Source organism: Macaca mulatta, chromosome 4 (assembly GCF_049350105.2).
Source record: "Macaca mulatta isolate MMU2019108-1 chromosome 4, T2T-MMU8v2.0, whole genome shotgun sequence".
Lineage (NCBI taxonomy): Eukaryota > Metazoa > Chordata > Mammalia > Primates > Cercopithecidae > Macaca > Macaca mulatta.
In genome coordinates this window covers 30925856-30942182 of record NC_133409.1, presented here as the reverse complement: position 1 = coordinate 30942182, position 16327 = coordinate 30925856, and the positions used below count along the sequence as shown (strand labels likewise).

At 39.2% G+C, this 16327-nt stretch overlaps 1 pseudogene; it reads left to right on the top strand.

Annotated features, from left to right (window-relative positions):
* The first annotated feature begins 265 nt into the window (after positions 1-265).
* Positions 266-607, top strand: LOC114677737 (small integral membrane protein 26 pseudogene; annotated as a pseudogene).
* Positions 608-16327: the final 15720 nt, after the last annotated feature.

Below are 16327 nucleotides of genomic sequence, written 5' to 3'. Positions count from 1 at the left end.
TTGAATGTAATCTCAACAGGAATTTTTATCTGTTGTGTCTGTTGTGTTCATTGATGTATTTTCAGTGCCTATATGTGGAGTGTGAGATTCAGAGAGTAATCAAGGACAATTCCAACTTTCTTAATCTGAAAACTGGAAGGTTGAAGCTGCTAATTACCAAGATGGGGAACTCTGTGGGCAGAGCAGTTTGGGGGTTGGACAGGGAAGATCAGGCATTCCGTTTTGGGTATGTTAATTTGAGATGCTATATCATTCAATTTAGGCTATGTCTTTTGCAGTAAACAACTCCAGGAGGATAGAGGCCCTCGCTGGCATCCCCACATATCAAGACCAGTTCACAGCCTGGTACTGGCAGATGTCCGTGGTCAGCACCTGGACTTTGGTGGGCTCAATGTTTTACTTTGGCCATAAAAAGGAGAAGCCAACAGATGATGAAGTAGAACAAAAGGATGTCTCAACAAGTGAAGTACCCAGTGAACTATCTGAATGCCCAAAAGGATTTTATGTGGAAAGGATGGTCACATATAAAGAAGATTTTGTCCCAGTTACTGAAAAGATCCTCTACTATTGGAAATCATGGACTAGTGGCCCTGGTGCAGAATCATGACTGACTGCTGAATTCTAAAAATCAGGACTTGGTTCAAAATTTAAATTTGATAGCTGCCTTGATTCCTATTTTGTGAAAAGTGTATATATTTAATTTTGCTGTAAAACATAATCACTAATAATATGCAATAAATATTTTCTTGAAGGAAACTAAACAACTCCAAAAATCTTAATGCTTTACAGCAAAAAAGTTTATTTCTTGCTCACTCACATTTGTGTCCATTGCAGGCCTACTGTGTCTTTGTGAACTTTATCTCATGACCCAGGCTGAAGGAGCAGCCTCCATCTGGAATGTTTCTGGTGTCAGGGCAGAGCGAAGAAATAACACAATGGAGCCACATGATGGCTTTTAAGACTTCTTCTCAAAAACGACTTAAGTCACTTGCACCGCATGTCATTGACCAAAGCAAATCCCATGGCCAGCCCTGACATCAGCAGAACAGGGCAAATATAATGCTGGCACTGGACAAGGCAACACACATTATGAACAATAATACACTCCACTACAGATGCCTATTTGGTACATCTAAGTGACAATGTCATTAGTAATTGGACATATGAGCCTGAGGTTCAAGATGGAGTCCAAACTGGAAATACACATTTTAGAATTTTCAGCATATAGTACAGTATTTATATTCATAAAATTAGAAGAGATCACCCGGGGGTAAGTAGAAGTAGAAAAGAGAAAAATTCCAAGGACCAAGCTTGGAGCACTCTAGCATTGTGAAATCAGAGAAATGAGAAATAATCAGACATGAATGAGAAAAAGTGTCCTATGACACAGGAGAGCAAGGAGAGAATGGTGTCCTAGGCAAAGCAAAGAGTGTTTCAAATAGGAAGGCGTGATCAACTATGCCAAAGGCCACTAAGAGTATGAGAAAGAAGAAGACTCAGAATTGAGCTAAGGCCATTGGAAAAGCAGATAAAAGTAGTTTTAGTGTTAGAGCTGGGGAGAAAGACTGATTCCTGTTGGTTTTAGAGAGAATGATAAAAAAGGAATTTAAGTCAGTAAGTCAATAACCAAAGAGATTATTCATAGGGAAAAAGAGAAGTTACACAAAAAATATCAGAGACTATGAGCTACACTGATAAAGGCCAGAATAAGTAGAGATGCTGGAGTGGCTGAGCAAAGTCACTGTTACCAACTCAAAGTAAATAAATTTCATTCTTGTTTAGTTATTCAGGTGTCTACATTCCTTGAAACCTCAGGAAACTCAACTAACTTACCATTCTTTCCCCACCAGCTTTCTAACTCTACCTTTATCACATTTAAAAAATTTATACACTTGCTTCAGTTTGCAAACTGTATATCCTGATATGTTGATTCATCTATTAATGTATTGTTAAATTATTCCATTATTATATGCTGTTTACATCCTATACCTGGGACAGATGCTTTCTAGATGTTCCTGTCAGTTCCCAATACTTACTTGAATGTAAACACCCTGTGGGTGGGATGTGGCCTTCTTTATCATAGCATCCAGCCTGGTATCTGGCACACAGTAGGCAGTGGAAAAATATTAATTGTGGGAATGGATAGATGGATTGTACATATTAGAAAATGGACAGTGAAATCTGATTTTCTCAATGGCATCATTAATGGCATAGCTACTGGTATTGTCCTTTCAAGTTCAACTTTTGTTTTTGTGGGTTTTTATTTCTCTCCCTGATGCTAAATGCATAATACTCTTCTTATTGCTGCTTCAAATACCAGTTAATATCAGAATTCTGGGTGGAGCTGTTCCTGGCAGGCTGTCATGAACCTAAAAGGCTGCCTTGGCACAGAGGCCCAACCTAACTGATGACCAATCCTTTCTCAAGAGCATTCCAGGGCATCTTCTCTCAGCAGGAAACTGCTGGCTGGGCCGTACCCTTACAAGGGGATAGTGGACCCTTCTAGTACGAGAGATTAGCTCTTAAAGACAGTTGTGACAACTGGCCACCATTTCAGGGGGCAAAAAAAATTATATCTCTTCTTTATACCATGCACTCAGATATACTTCTGATGAAATTAACTATTTAAATGTAACAATTGAAACCAAAGAACTGTTATGGGTTTCTTTAAGATGTAGATGAATATTTACTTAGCCTTGGGAGTGGCAAGGAAAGGGCTTAAGTGCTCAAAATGGATTCCATTAAATAAATTACTGATTGATGTAAAATAAGATTTTTTAAAGTATATAAAAATGCCAAAAACTGCATTGAAAGAAAAGTGGAAATTTGAGTGAAAATATTTGCAGCATGCATGAGAAATAGGATTAATAAACTAATATAGGAAGAGTTCTTACAAAACAATGAGGAAGATTTGAGGCCAGCACAGTGGCTCACACCTGCAATCCCAGCACTTTGGGAGGTTGAGGCAGGTAGATCACTTGAAGCCAGTAGTTTGAGACCAGCCTGGGAAACATGGTGAAATCCTATCTCTACTAAAAATACAAAAATTAGCTGGACATGGTGGTGCATTCCTGTAGTCCCAATTACTCAGGTGGCTGAGGCAGGAGAATTGCGTGAACCTGGAAGGCAGAGGCTGCAATGAGCCAAGATCATGCCACTGCACTCCAGCCTGGGCGACAGAGCAAGATCCTATCTCAAAAAAAAAAAAAAAAAAAAAAAAAAAAAAAAAAAAAAAAAGGAGTTGAAAACCCCAGCAGAAAAAATAAGCAGCTTTTATGAAAGTAATTAATTAAAAGAAAAAGTACAATTTTAAAATGTGAAGAAAATATTCATCCTTACTAGAAATTGAAGAAGTCTACATTAAATAACAATGAAATAAGCCTTTCCCCAATTAAATTGACAAAAATTCCTTTACGTAATAGCATTTGTATTGTGAGGGCACAGGAAAATAAACACTCTCCTACACAACTGACATGGTGCACTCTACATTTCTGATGACATGAAGAAAGAGTTTCAGGAGGGAGGATAGGAGACCATTTATGGGAATTACAGAACTCTATGAGGGTTAGAGACCTGGAAATGAGGGGTGCCCTGGGACTCTGACACTTCCCGTGTAATTCACATGAACAAGGATAAAGGACATAATGGGAAAACTGAAGCTCTCAGAAGAGAACTTAAACTGACTCCCTCCAAAATGATGACTCATATACTTGGCCTTCTTGACTGATACCAAAGATAAACAGTCCATGCTCATATCAAAACTAATTCTTCCACTTACACGCTAGATCCCATTCCTTCTTGCTCACGCAAGAACACCACTTCAGAAATTCCCGTTATGTCCTACATCATCTATTTTATTATCTTTACAGGATCATTCTATCCACTTACAAACAAGCTATAATTTCTTCCACCCTAGAAAAATAAAATGAAACTTTCTTTTGAGCCTACTTTTCCCACCAAGACCTGTCCCATGTATTTGTTGCTCTTAGCAGGAAATCTTGAAATAAGTTTCCATACAAGCTCTCTCCAATTTCTTTCCTCCAGTTCTCTTGTAAACCTTCTCTTCTTTCAAACTTTCTCTCCACACCCACTGATCTTGGGAACCTCCACATTGCCAAATTCAATGGCCAATTCTCAGTCCTTTTCTTACCTGATTAGCAGCATTTGGCACATTTTAATACTCCCTGTCTCCTTAATACACCTTCTTCATATGTTTCCAGGTCACTGCATTCTCTTGTTTTCCTTTTTTCTTCATAAGTTCTTTCCCTTCCCTTTGTATCTCCCCTCTAAACTCTTAGTGTTGGAATACTCCAGGGCTCAGTTCTTGGTCTTCTTCTCTATCTACAGTTGCTCCCTTGATTTTATCCAATCTCATTGCTCTAAATATCTATATGCCCATGACTCCTACACTTCTAACTCTTCATGCTTTTCTTCAAATCACAATCCAACTACAAGCTTGATGTTTCCATTCAGGTGTCTGACAGATTGAACTACTGATTTTTTTTTTTTTTTACTAGAAATCTCTTTTATTCACAGACTTCCAATGTTGTCTGATGACCACTTAATCTTTGCAGCTCTGCAGCCTGTGACTCCTCTGCTCAAAATTCCCATTCTTATCAGCAGGTTGATTAAGTAACTTGTGCAATGTCATCCTATTCATCAGTGACAGAGCTGGAACCCAGAGCCAGGCAGTCTGATGGGAACTTGAATATGTTAAATAGGTTACAAAAGAGTGTGGCTAGTATGATTCCATGTTTATTAAATATAATTAAGTATTTATAAGAAAATGGCTGAAAAAATAGATTCACTCATGGTCTCTGGATGGACATATTATGGCTAGATGTTTTTCCTTCTCTTTTACCTCTACATTTTACTTATTCACCAATACTTTTGTCGTAAGTAAAACATCCTGATCAACTTTTTTTAAGATTCAGGATTCCAGATGAACTTCATTTCCTCTAATAATTCTCTGCATTATAAATAATCCTATTCCATATATTTTTGAGTTGTTCATGACATGGCAGAAGATATAGGGCATTTTCATGCAGATTTCGTGGTATTTCTGGCAGAGGTGGACTCTTGAGCTGCGATGACCATATGCATGATACAATGTCATGTTTCTTTCCATTTTATAATGAGGATGTGGAAAGTGTGTTTGTGGGTTTGTCCTAATCTGATAAAATATCATCTTGATAATACGCATATCATTTTCTGCATCCTAAATAGAAATTTCCTGAGCACAAATACAAAGACCATTCCTGTCTTATATTTAGTAAATACCAATAAGTTTACCTCTTTCACCACTGTCTGAAGAATATTAGATTTTCCCAAAGGTAAAAGAATAACAAGCATGAAAACATTTCTCCCTCCTTAAGAAAAACAATAAAAGAAAAACTTAAGGCTAAGGTGGCTGTTGCCTGGTACTAAATGTTGCATATATGTTGGCCTCCATATGTTGCAATGAGTGTGAAAGTCTCAGCAAAATAAGAGGAGGAAGGAGTGCTTGTGTGTGGGAAAAGAGAAATTTCCAGTTTCTGATTACTGAACTGCGTTACAGCTCTCTTTGAACAAATACTGGCCAGTTGCCCGACATTAAGGGAAGTCCCGATCTGTTGTTAAGTGGAAACAGTGTAAATTATTTCTAATGGAGAGAATGACAAAAGCAAAACTTTCCCATCCCTATTTCTTTGATAAATTGCTTTGTCTACAGAATATAATGCAGACATTTCTGTTTTTTATAATCTTAATCTTAAAAGCCATGTCCTTAAACAAAGCATTGAAAGTAATTTCTTTTCTTTTTTTTTTTTTTTAATCAGGAACAAGTCTACACCTGGACTTTGTATTTTTGATAAAGAATTCAGCATAAACAAAGTTTGATGTGACTAACACCATCATATTTCTAACTTACTTTTATCTGGCATTTTACAATTTTCTAAGGCACTTTCATATACACAAATTGATTCTCATGTTAACTCAGAGAAGAGGATATTATTATCCCTATTTTAGAAATGGAGAAAATAGGACACAGGAAGATGAATTTACTTGGTGGATGATAGATGGGTCTGTCTTGAAGGCCTTTTAGCAGCACCGGGGGTATTTCTTATCTCCCCCAAAGCAGCAGGAAACAGCTACCATGTAAATCAGCATACCTCCGAACAGGAAACAGCTACAATGTAAATCAGCATACCTCTGACATTTTGAAGTTAATGTCAATTTTCTTGTCAAGCTCACACCTATATTTCCTCATCATCTCAAGGCCAGTGTATCTTATCCACACTACTAACTCTTGTTCTTATTAGTTACCCTCAAGGTAAAAATTTCTCTTTACTCATACCCAAACTTTCCCATGCTTCTTTTCCCCAAACTTTTTTCTACTGTTAACCTCTTTTGAAGCTCTTTCCACTGTAAAAAACACAATTTTATTGTACTTACTCTAATCTATACCCTCAACCTCTTAGCAGAGCGATACCTTCACCTTCTTTCCTTAACTGAAACTTGGATTTCCTGCAAGAATATTATTTCCCTTGAGCTTTGACAAGCAAAAACTGCTTGTTCTCTCCTCCCAACACGCTGAGAGATTTGGAAGCAGGGCTGGCATTCTCCTAGCTTCTAATTGCCAGCTCCAGTTATTCCATTCCTACCCAAGTACAATGGCGCGATCTCGGCTCATTGCAACCTCCACCTCTTGGGTTCAAGCAATTCTTCTGCCTCATCCTCCCAAGTAGCAGGGATTACAAATGTGCACCATCAAGCCTGGCTAATTTTATATTTTTAGTAGAGATGGAGTTTCATCAGGTGGGCCAGGCTGGTCTTGAACTCCTGACCTCAGGTGACCTCGGCTTCCTAAAGTACTGGAATTACAGGCATGAGCCACAGTGCCCAGCCCTCTGCCCTCTTCGGAGTCTCATGCTATAGCATGGAGCATAATCACCTTCATCTACCTGCTTCTAGATCACTCCCAGATTCACAGAGAGCTTCAGCACCTGGCGAACAAACACTGCCAAGCTCCTGCTGTTATCTTAGACAACTTCACTGTCCATGACTCACCGCTTCTCAAACACCTGGATTTCAATGCCCTTTGCCTCTATTCCTCTTTAACACAACTCACCTCTGTGGCAAATCCAAACTTTATAATCACCCAGATTATCTGGAAACCTGAACATCAATGACTGTTCACAGCTCTGTCAGCACTTGTCCTAGCAACTTCTGTCCTCTCCTGACATGGTAGCAATTTCTATTCATGATCTTTCTCTCTTTAACTCTTCCAGCCACCCTCCCATCTGTACTTCCTTCTCTATCCAGCCTACTCTAGTGGCCCACCAATTCCCTGAATTCCTTCTGGGCGCCCACCACAGCTTCTCTCTTTCTGCTGTACTCCCAACTAACTTTCTATTTCCTGTAGTTATCCTGGTGGTTTAAGGCATAGACTGGGGGATCCAGTCTCCCTCAATTTGAAGCCCATTTCTACCACTTAGTAGTGATTCCACTTCGAATAAATCATTTAATTTTTTATGGCTTCCATTTTCCTTGGCTGGAAAAGAGTAGTAGTACCTATTCATGACTAGCACAAGTTATTATGAAGATTGAAGTAATATATGTAAAGTGCTTAGAATAGTACCTAGAACATAAGTGTTCAGTAAATGCTTACTCTTATGACAACTGAACTTCTTGATGCTACTTCCTTTAAAAAGTCATATAACCAAATTAATAAGTGCAAATATATGTCCAGATGTGCAAAGTAAAACATAAACTGACAAAAATCTTCTTTTTTCATTCCTCTCTCTATATATTGCCTGTTTAAGGGAGAATTTTGAGAAAATACCCTGGTAGGGCCTGAGACTGTCTGACACCATCATGTTAGCTGTTTGTCTTCCTCATCAAAAGTATATAAGATTAACAGACTGATGAATGTCTATTATTTTTAAGGCAGGAATGGCAAGGACATTAGGTGACCTCTTCCAAGAAGACAGACTTTAAAAAACAGGCAGCTTGGGCACAGTGGCTCATGTCTGTAATCCCAGCACTTTGAAAGGCTGAGGCTGGTGGATTGCCTGAGCTCAGGAGTTCGAGACCAACCTGGGCAACATGGTGAAACCTTGTCTCTACCAAAAAACACAAAAAATTAGCCAGACATGGTGGTGCGTGCCTGTGGTCCCAGCTACTCAGGAGGCTGAGAGGTGGGAGGATCACTTGAGCCTGGGATATGGAGATTGCAGTGAGGCGAGATCACGCCACTACACTCCAACCAGGGTGACAGAGTGAGACCTTGTCTCACCAAAAACAAACAAACAACAAAAAAAACTCACCGGGCAGAAGACATGAAAAGAGATCTCACAAAAGAGAAAAAAAGAATGACTAAGAAACACATTTAAAGATGCTCATTCTCATTAGTAATCAGAGAAATGCAAATTAAAGCCACAATGAGATAACATTACACACGCTTGATATTGGCAAAAACTAAGTCTAACAACATCGAGTGTTGGACAAGATACTCTGATGGGCATATAAACGGTGCAATCACTTTGCAAAACATTGTGATGTTATTTACCTTACAAAGCCAAACATTCACACACCCCCAAAGCACAAAAGTGCAAGCAAACTTATCACTGACAGGAGAGTAGATAAATAGTGGTAGAGAAGTATGTTCACATGAGAAATATCAAACACACACACATGTACACAAGGGACACATATCTACAGTAATGCCATGAATCTTAGAACAATCTTGAAGGGAAAGGAAATGAGTATGTTTCTAACAATGAAAGCTATATAATGTAATGACACTTTACATATATTAACCCATTTAATTCTCTATTAGAGGTAGGTACTATTGCTCTCATTTTATAGATAAGGAAACTGAGGCAGAGAGAGCTCAAGTAACTTGTGCTAACAAGTGAAGGTGCCAAGATCTAGCTAACATTTCTTTCATGCCTACACAGTACCAGCCACTGTACTGCTTTGCCTAGATTATCTGTTTCATAAAAGATGCTTTTTACAAAATATCATTTTTTTTTTTGCCAGATATATCTTCCTAAATTAACATAACGAATTAGGACTGGAGAATCCAGTTAATCACATGCCTTTGCACTCTTCTCCCAACTCTATCACCTAAGTGCAAAATGAATTGAGAGTTTGAACTTCATTTAAGTAATCTTCTGAACCATTTTCCAGGCATGATTTTTGGAAACCCAGAATGTGACTCACTGCCAACGCCCTAACGCCCTGAGGCCCTGGAATTTTCCTTCAGTCTACATTTTTCAGAATGCTAATAACTTAATAAGAGACATGAAAATAAAGGAATTCTCCCCCGGGACAATCATCGCCCAGAAATCTCCTTCCCAGCATTCTTTTACTTTCACCCTTAAAACCTTAAAGGAAGAACCAGCAGCTAGAAGGGGGATCATTCCTTCCAGCATCGCAGTGCTTCCTCTCAAGAATAATGCTGGTAAATTTGTAATTCAGCAGTGTATGTGGGGCAGGTGAGGAGAGCTGGGAATCCAAACCCTGTGTTTTAGTCCCAGCTCTGCCATTTAATTGTAGAATACTGGACAAATCCATTAACTTCCCTGGGGCTCGTTTACCTCACTTCTGCACTTCCATTCTGTTAAACCCGACAAGCACTTCTTGAAAGCTTCCTAAGTGCCATGCACCCTGCCAGGCTTTGGGGCTATAAAGATGAATAAGACACAGTTGGTCATAGAGGAGTTTTCCAGCCATTCAGGAGCTTTCTTTCTAGAGTACAGGACTGTGCATCATGATAGCTAAGGTGGCTAAGCAGAATGTGGGTATCCAGGTGGTGGAAACATTGTGAAAAGTGAACAATGCTAGCATACTATTATAAGTAAGAGGTCAGCTCTGGGGCCCAATGTAACAGCTCTAGGGCCCAAAGTAACAGAGATATCCTCACTGTGACCCTCATTAACTTCGTGACATGAGGCAAGTTACCTACCCTTCCGAGGAATCAGTTTCCTTGTCTCTAAAACAGAGATAATAATTGTACTATCTTCGTTTTGCAGATCAAATAAGATAATGTATGTAAAAAGGAGGGTTGATAGTCATCCTGAGTAAATGTTACCTGTCCTCCTCCTCCTCCTCTTCATCACTATTATTAGTATATAAGTTGCTCCTTAGCCAGGCATTGTGACAGGGTCTGGAGATCTGGGTAGACATCTGTTCATCAACCTTGCTTAGTCCTAGCTTCCTCACTAGAGGATGTCACTGAGGTGAACATTCAGTTCTTGCCCTCAGATCTTTCCTGAAGTTGTTCACATGCGTTAAAGGAATGTTAAGAGGCCAGTGCAAAGTAAAATTGATTCCAAGAAGGTTATTTCTAAATGTTCTGAAGTATTGGTTAAGATGCAATTTAGCATAGAAGAAGCAAGAGGATGCATTTTGATAAAGATGCTATTAATGCATGATTTTGGGAGACGTTTGAGAAGTGAAAATCATGCTGAACGAATTTGACTTGTTAACGAAAAGAGTCAAACTCTAAAAAATATTAAAAGATTTATTCTGAGCCAAATATGAGTGACCACAGTCAATGATACAGCCCTCAGGAGGTTCTGAGAACACGTGCCCAAGGTGGTTGGGGTATAGCTTGGTTTTATGTATTTTAGGAAGGCATGAAACATCAAATACATTTAAGTAATACATTGGTTTGGTTCAGAAAGACGGGACAACTCAAAGCAGGGGTTTCCAGGCTATAGGTAAATTTAAACATTTTCTGGTTGACAATTGGTTGAGTTTGTCTAAAGATCTGAGACTGATAGAAAGGAATGTTTAGGTTAAAGACAAAGGATTGTGGAGACCAAGTTTTATTGTGCAGAGGAAGCTCTCAAACAGCAGCCTTCAGATAGAGCAGGTTGTAAATTGTCTCTTATTGGACTTAAAAGAGTGCCTGGCTCTTAGCTGATTATCTCCTGGATCTGGAAAGAAAGGAAGGAAAACAAAGGGGGAAGGAGATGCTCTATAGAATGTGAATTTTTCCCACAAGAGACTTTGCAGGGCAATTTCAAGGTATGGCAAGGAAATATATTTTGAGGTTAAATATTTTTTCCTTGTCTCATAATGTTATGCCAGAGTCAGACTGAAAAGTAAGTCACAATATATAGCATCAAATAAAACTCATCTGATGATAATTTATGGTTTGCAGGGCATGACTCCCCAGACCCCTTAGGTAGGAATTTGGGTAAGATAAAAAAATCAGAGCTTAGTCCTCAGGCTTGATTTGAAAAAGTATGGTCTAGAAATTATAAAGGAAATTATAAATCTGACTACAAAGAAATTATAATAAACTCATATAAAAAGTGTTTTAAAAATGTAAACTAGCAAAATATTTGCAATATATATGACAAAGGGCTAATTTTGTGAATATACAAAGAACACTTACAACTCTGCAAGAAGATGAATAACTAATAAAAAATGGACAAAGGGCATGGACAGACTATTCAGGAAAAAAGACATACAAATAGGCAATACATGTGGAAAGATGTTCAACCTCATTTATGATTAAAGAGTGAAAATTAAAACAGATACCATTTGGGCAAAGAATAAAAAGAGATTGACATAACCAGTATTGGTGAGGGTGTGTGGTAACTGGCATGCTCATACACAGTTGATGTTAACTAATGTAATTTATTTATTTTTATTTATTTATTTATTTTGAGACAGAGTCTTGCACTGTCACCAGGGCTGGAGTGCAATGGTGCGATCTCAGCTCACTGTAATCTCTGCCTCCCTGGTTCAAGTGATTCTCCTGCCTCAGCCTCCTGAGTAGCTGGGATTACAGGCACCCTCCACCACGCCTGGCTAAGTTTTTGTATTTTTAGTGGAGATGAGGTTTCACTATGTTGGCCAGGCTGGTCTTCTCCTGACCTTGTGATTCGCCCGCGTTGGCCTCCCAGAATTCTGGGATTGCAGGTGTGAGCCACCGCACCCGGCCAACTAATGTAATTTTTGAGGAGGAATAATTGATAGCATGTTATAAAATAAAAGGTACTTTTACTCTGACTTGCTAATAAAAATTATCCTACAAATATGCAATTCATAAATGCACAAAGCTCTAGATACAAGGTTGTTCCTAAGAATTGTTTGTAACAGCCAAAAAAGGGTCCATTAATGAAGACTGTTAAACAATGATAGACCCATGCAATGAAGAATGAGATGGCTACATATGTTGGTATAAAATGTTCACATCATATTGTTAAAGAGGCAAACCAAAGAAGAGTATATAGAGTACATTTCCTTTTACATGAAGAAGATATAAATTAGCTTATATATGCATAATAATGCTCTATAAGGAAACAGAATTTTTGTGATTGTTACCACTGAAAATGTAGGGAGGGAAACATTGCCTTTTACTGAATTCTCTTCTGTAACGTTTAAAAATTTTACCGTGAACATATATTACTTTTAAATTAAAAAAGAAGGAAACAAAACCTTAGTTAAAAATTTAAACAGCAAATAAGAGGCATTACAATATTTCTGAAATTAGTTTTAAAAACTAAGTAAGTTATTATCTTAAAAGATGAACTTTCCTTTGCAACTGTTAGTTACATCACTAGGTGATTCCTCCATAAGATGAAGGAGTTTCTCCATTATTTTATTTACCTAGTGCTTAGTAATGCTTATTTTATGACAGGCTATTTTAAGTGCATTAATCATTGTATGATTATGGGTGGTTGTTATTGTTATCCCCACATTACAGATAAGAAAATTGAAGCACATAGAGGTAAAATAGCTAGTCACATAGCTAGTAAGCTCTAGAGCTGAGATTCAAACTTTGGACGTTTGACTCTAGAGAATCCATACCTTAACCATGCTTTGTTTCTTCTTGAAGTCTTTTTGCTTTTTGTTTTTTTTGGGACGAAGTCTCACTCCATCGCCCAGGCTGGAGAGCAGTGACACGATCTCAGCTCACTGCAACCTCTGCCTCCCAGGTTCAAGCGATTCTCCTGCCTCAGCCTCATGAGTAGCTGGGATTAGAGGTGTCTGCCACCATGCCCAGCTAATTTTTGTATTTTTAGTAGAGATAGGGTTTTACCATGTTGGCCAGGCTGGTCTTGAACTCCTGTTCTCAAGTGATCTGTCCACCTTGGCCTGCCAAAGTGCTGGGATTGCAGGCATGAACCTCTGCGCCCAGCCATGCTTCTTGAAGTCTTTAGAAATTTTTAGCATAGTCTACCTGGGTGATCTAATTATATAACCTGCAAAGGGGCTCATATCATATACCCCAAACTCTTTCTAGGATACCTCCAGGTCAAACCTATCCACTTTTCTGACCTTTTGCAGGATCTAATGGAAAAACAAGATGCTACGAGAGAACAAGACTGGGTCTTTTTGCATGTGGAGTAATAACAGGGCCTTCTAACAGCTCTCAAGTTCGACACAAAACCTCAACACAGCATAGCAGCATATCTTTGTTGAAACATTCTTCTTAATTGCTGTCTTTAAACCTAAAAGGGCTGATCTCAGGCAACTGTGGGGTAAAATGTGGCTGATCCATCAGCCAGTAGAAAATAAGGTTAAGCCAAGAAGGACTGCCATGGAGATGGAAAGCTGAATTATTTGGCTGAATTCCTATATTTTCAAAGTGATGTCAAGGTGAAGATTTTTTTTTTAGCTGCAGAGGCACAAGAAGACATGCTTTATCACCTAAGCTTGTTGACAGTGAACATGTTTCTTGTGTTTCTCGTTTAGCATTTTCCTCAAGGGTTATGTCAAGCTAGGTCAGGGTTACTCTTTCTAACCCTGAAAGTGAAGAGATTGATGAAATGATGGGCCCTTGTTGATGGTAAATCGGACACTAAAGTTATCTCATGGGTTATTCCCTATGGCTTTTGATTGCCTTTTATTCTAACAAAGTTGCTATTGAAAACTTTCTCCACGTACAGGCAGGTTCTTTGAAGGGCTAGTGGGCATCCCAGCTGCCATACTTGCTAAGGAAGGTTGATTACTGTATCTTCATTGGTCACTGAATAGCACTGTGTAAGGCATTCTGAGATGTTCCATTATTCCTGTTGGTTTGGGACTGAATGCACAATTCTATGTAAGGAATGGGTTGTTTATATTTTCAGTGGACCATTGTGCACTGTAGAGGCTGCCTGGTAAGGGATATGATATACTACAGCGCTGCCATAAGCGGAGGAATGCCCAGCATAGGAATAAAAACACGTGAGGAAGGCCGTGCCTGGAAAACGTTATGTCAGACAAGGCCTGGGCACTAGGAGAGGTTTTCATTACCTTTTTTTTGTTGTTGTTGTTGTTTTTGAGACGGAGTTTTGCTTTTGTTGCCCAGGCTGCAGTGCAATGGTGCAATCTCTGCTCACCACAACCTCCGCCTCCTGGGTTCAAGCGATTCTCCTGCCTCAGCCTCCCGAGTAGTTGGGATTACAGGCATGCACCACGAAGCCTGGCTAATTTTGTATTTTTAGTATTTTGTAATTTTGTATTTTTAGTAGAGACAGGATTTCTCCATGTTGGTCAGGCTGGTCTCGAACTCCTGACCTCAGGTGATCCACCTGCCTTGGCTTCCCAAAGTGCTGGGATTACAGGCATAAGCCACCACACTCAGCCTCATTTTTAAGAGAAGGCGCTTCACTCTGTCACCCCAGGATGGAGTGCAATGACATGATTTTGGCTCACTGCAGCCTCGATTTCCCAGGCTCAAGCGATCCTCCTGCCTCTGCCCTGAGTAGCTGGGACTACAGGTGCATGCTGCCACACCTGGCTAATTTTTCTTTTTTTTTCTAGAGACAGGTTTTTGTCATGTTGCCCAGCCTAGACTTGAACTCCTGAGTTAAGATGATCCATCCTCCTCGGCCTCCCAAAGTGCTGGGATTAGTGTGAGTCACCACACCTGGCCAGTTTTCATTACATTTGATTAGAGATGGGGACCTGTAATCCTATGTTGATCCAATTTTTCAGTTTAGAGAGACTGTTAGGGAACTCAGCTCTCTGGTCACTTTATAAGCTAACTACCTAAACAGTGAGAGACATACTAGATAACCTTAGATGGTACCAATCCGTGTGAAGATCTATAATGGCATAGACAAAGTGCCGGGAACTAAAGGTTCTCTTCTGGTGAAGGAGTCATAGTCTGACTTAATTGCCAATGAAAATATAATTTGGCAATAACATCTTGATCTAGAGGTGTGCTGTTCAATGTGGTAGCCACCAGTCACATGTGGCTATTTAAATAAACTAAAATTAAATAAAAAGTTCAACTCCTCAGTCACCCAAGGCACATTTCAATTGTTCAACATTAATACGGTAGCTAGTGGCTATCATTAAGGACAGTGAAAATTCGTGAAACATTTCTATCATTGTAGAATGTTCTATTGAACGGTGCTGATCCAAGAGAGAAACAAAAAGTTCTCAAAGATACTCTGTCAAGAGACAATATCTTGTTGGGTTGATTGACCATACCAGATAGCTCATATCTAATTTTTATTTTGAACCACTAGAGATTTGAAATAGAAAGGGAATAAGATCTTAAGAGTTTGGTGTGAAGAGTGAAGCTTATTTTTTCAGTAAAGACACCTTCTGTTAGGGGCTTACTATGGATAATGGTCACAAGCCAGGAGGTGACACAGAATGTGATGCTTTGAAGTCGGGACTTCCTCTGATTAAGTGTATGTGACCTCACTGGGCAGAAGGAAGTGGTCAAAGGTACTTTTGATACATGCACAAGAAATGAGTGTGGCTTCACTTTTCTTGAGTTTTCTGGAATTTCCCTCAGTTTCTGACCTCCTTACCTTTCTGTATCAAATTAAATTGGTAAAAATAGGTTAGGCATCCTAAGAAAAGCATGAAACATAACACCCCTTTCTGGCTTAAGAGATTCTCAATGCCTTCCTCAAAAGGAGAGTAATTCTTTTATTGATGCTGTTTCGTGTGTGTATTAGTCCATTTCACACTACTATAAAGAACTACCTGAGACTGGGTTATTTATAAAGAAAAGAGGTTTAATGGACTCACAATTTCACATGGCTGGGTAGGTGTCAGGAAACTTACAATCATGGCAGAAGGCAAAGGGGAAGCAAGGCACATCTTACATGGCAGCAGGAGAGAGAGTGAGGGTGGAACTGCCCAACACTTTAAAACAGTCAGATCACATGAAAACTCCCTCACTATCATGAGAACAGCATGGGGGAAACCACCCCTATGTTCTAATCACATCCTACCAGGTCCCTCCCTCAACATGTGAGGATTACAATTCCAATGACATGTTGGTGGGGACATAGAGCCAAACCATACCAATGTGTCTCTAAAACTTTAAAAGGCATCAAGGAGAGGGAAATGAAATTAAGGGAAGACTTACTTATAA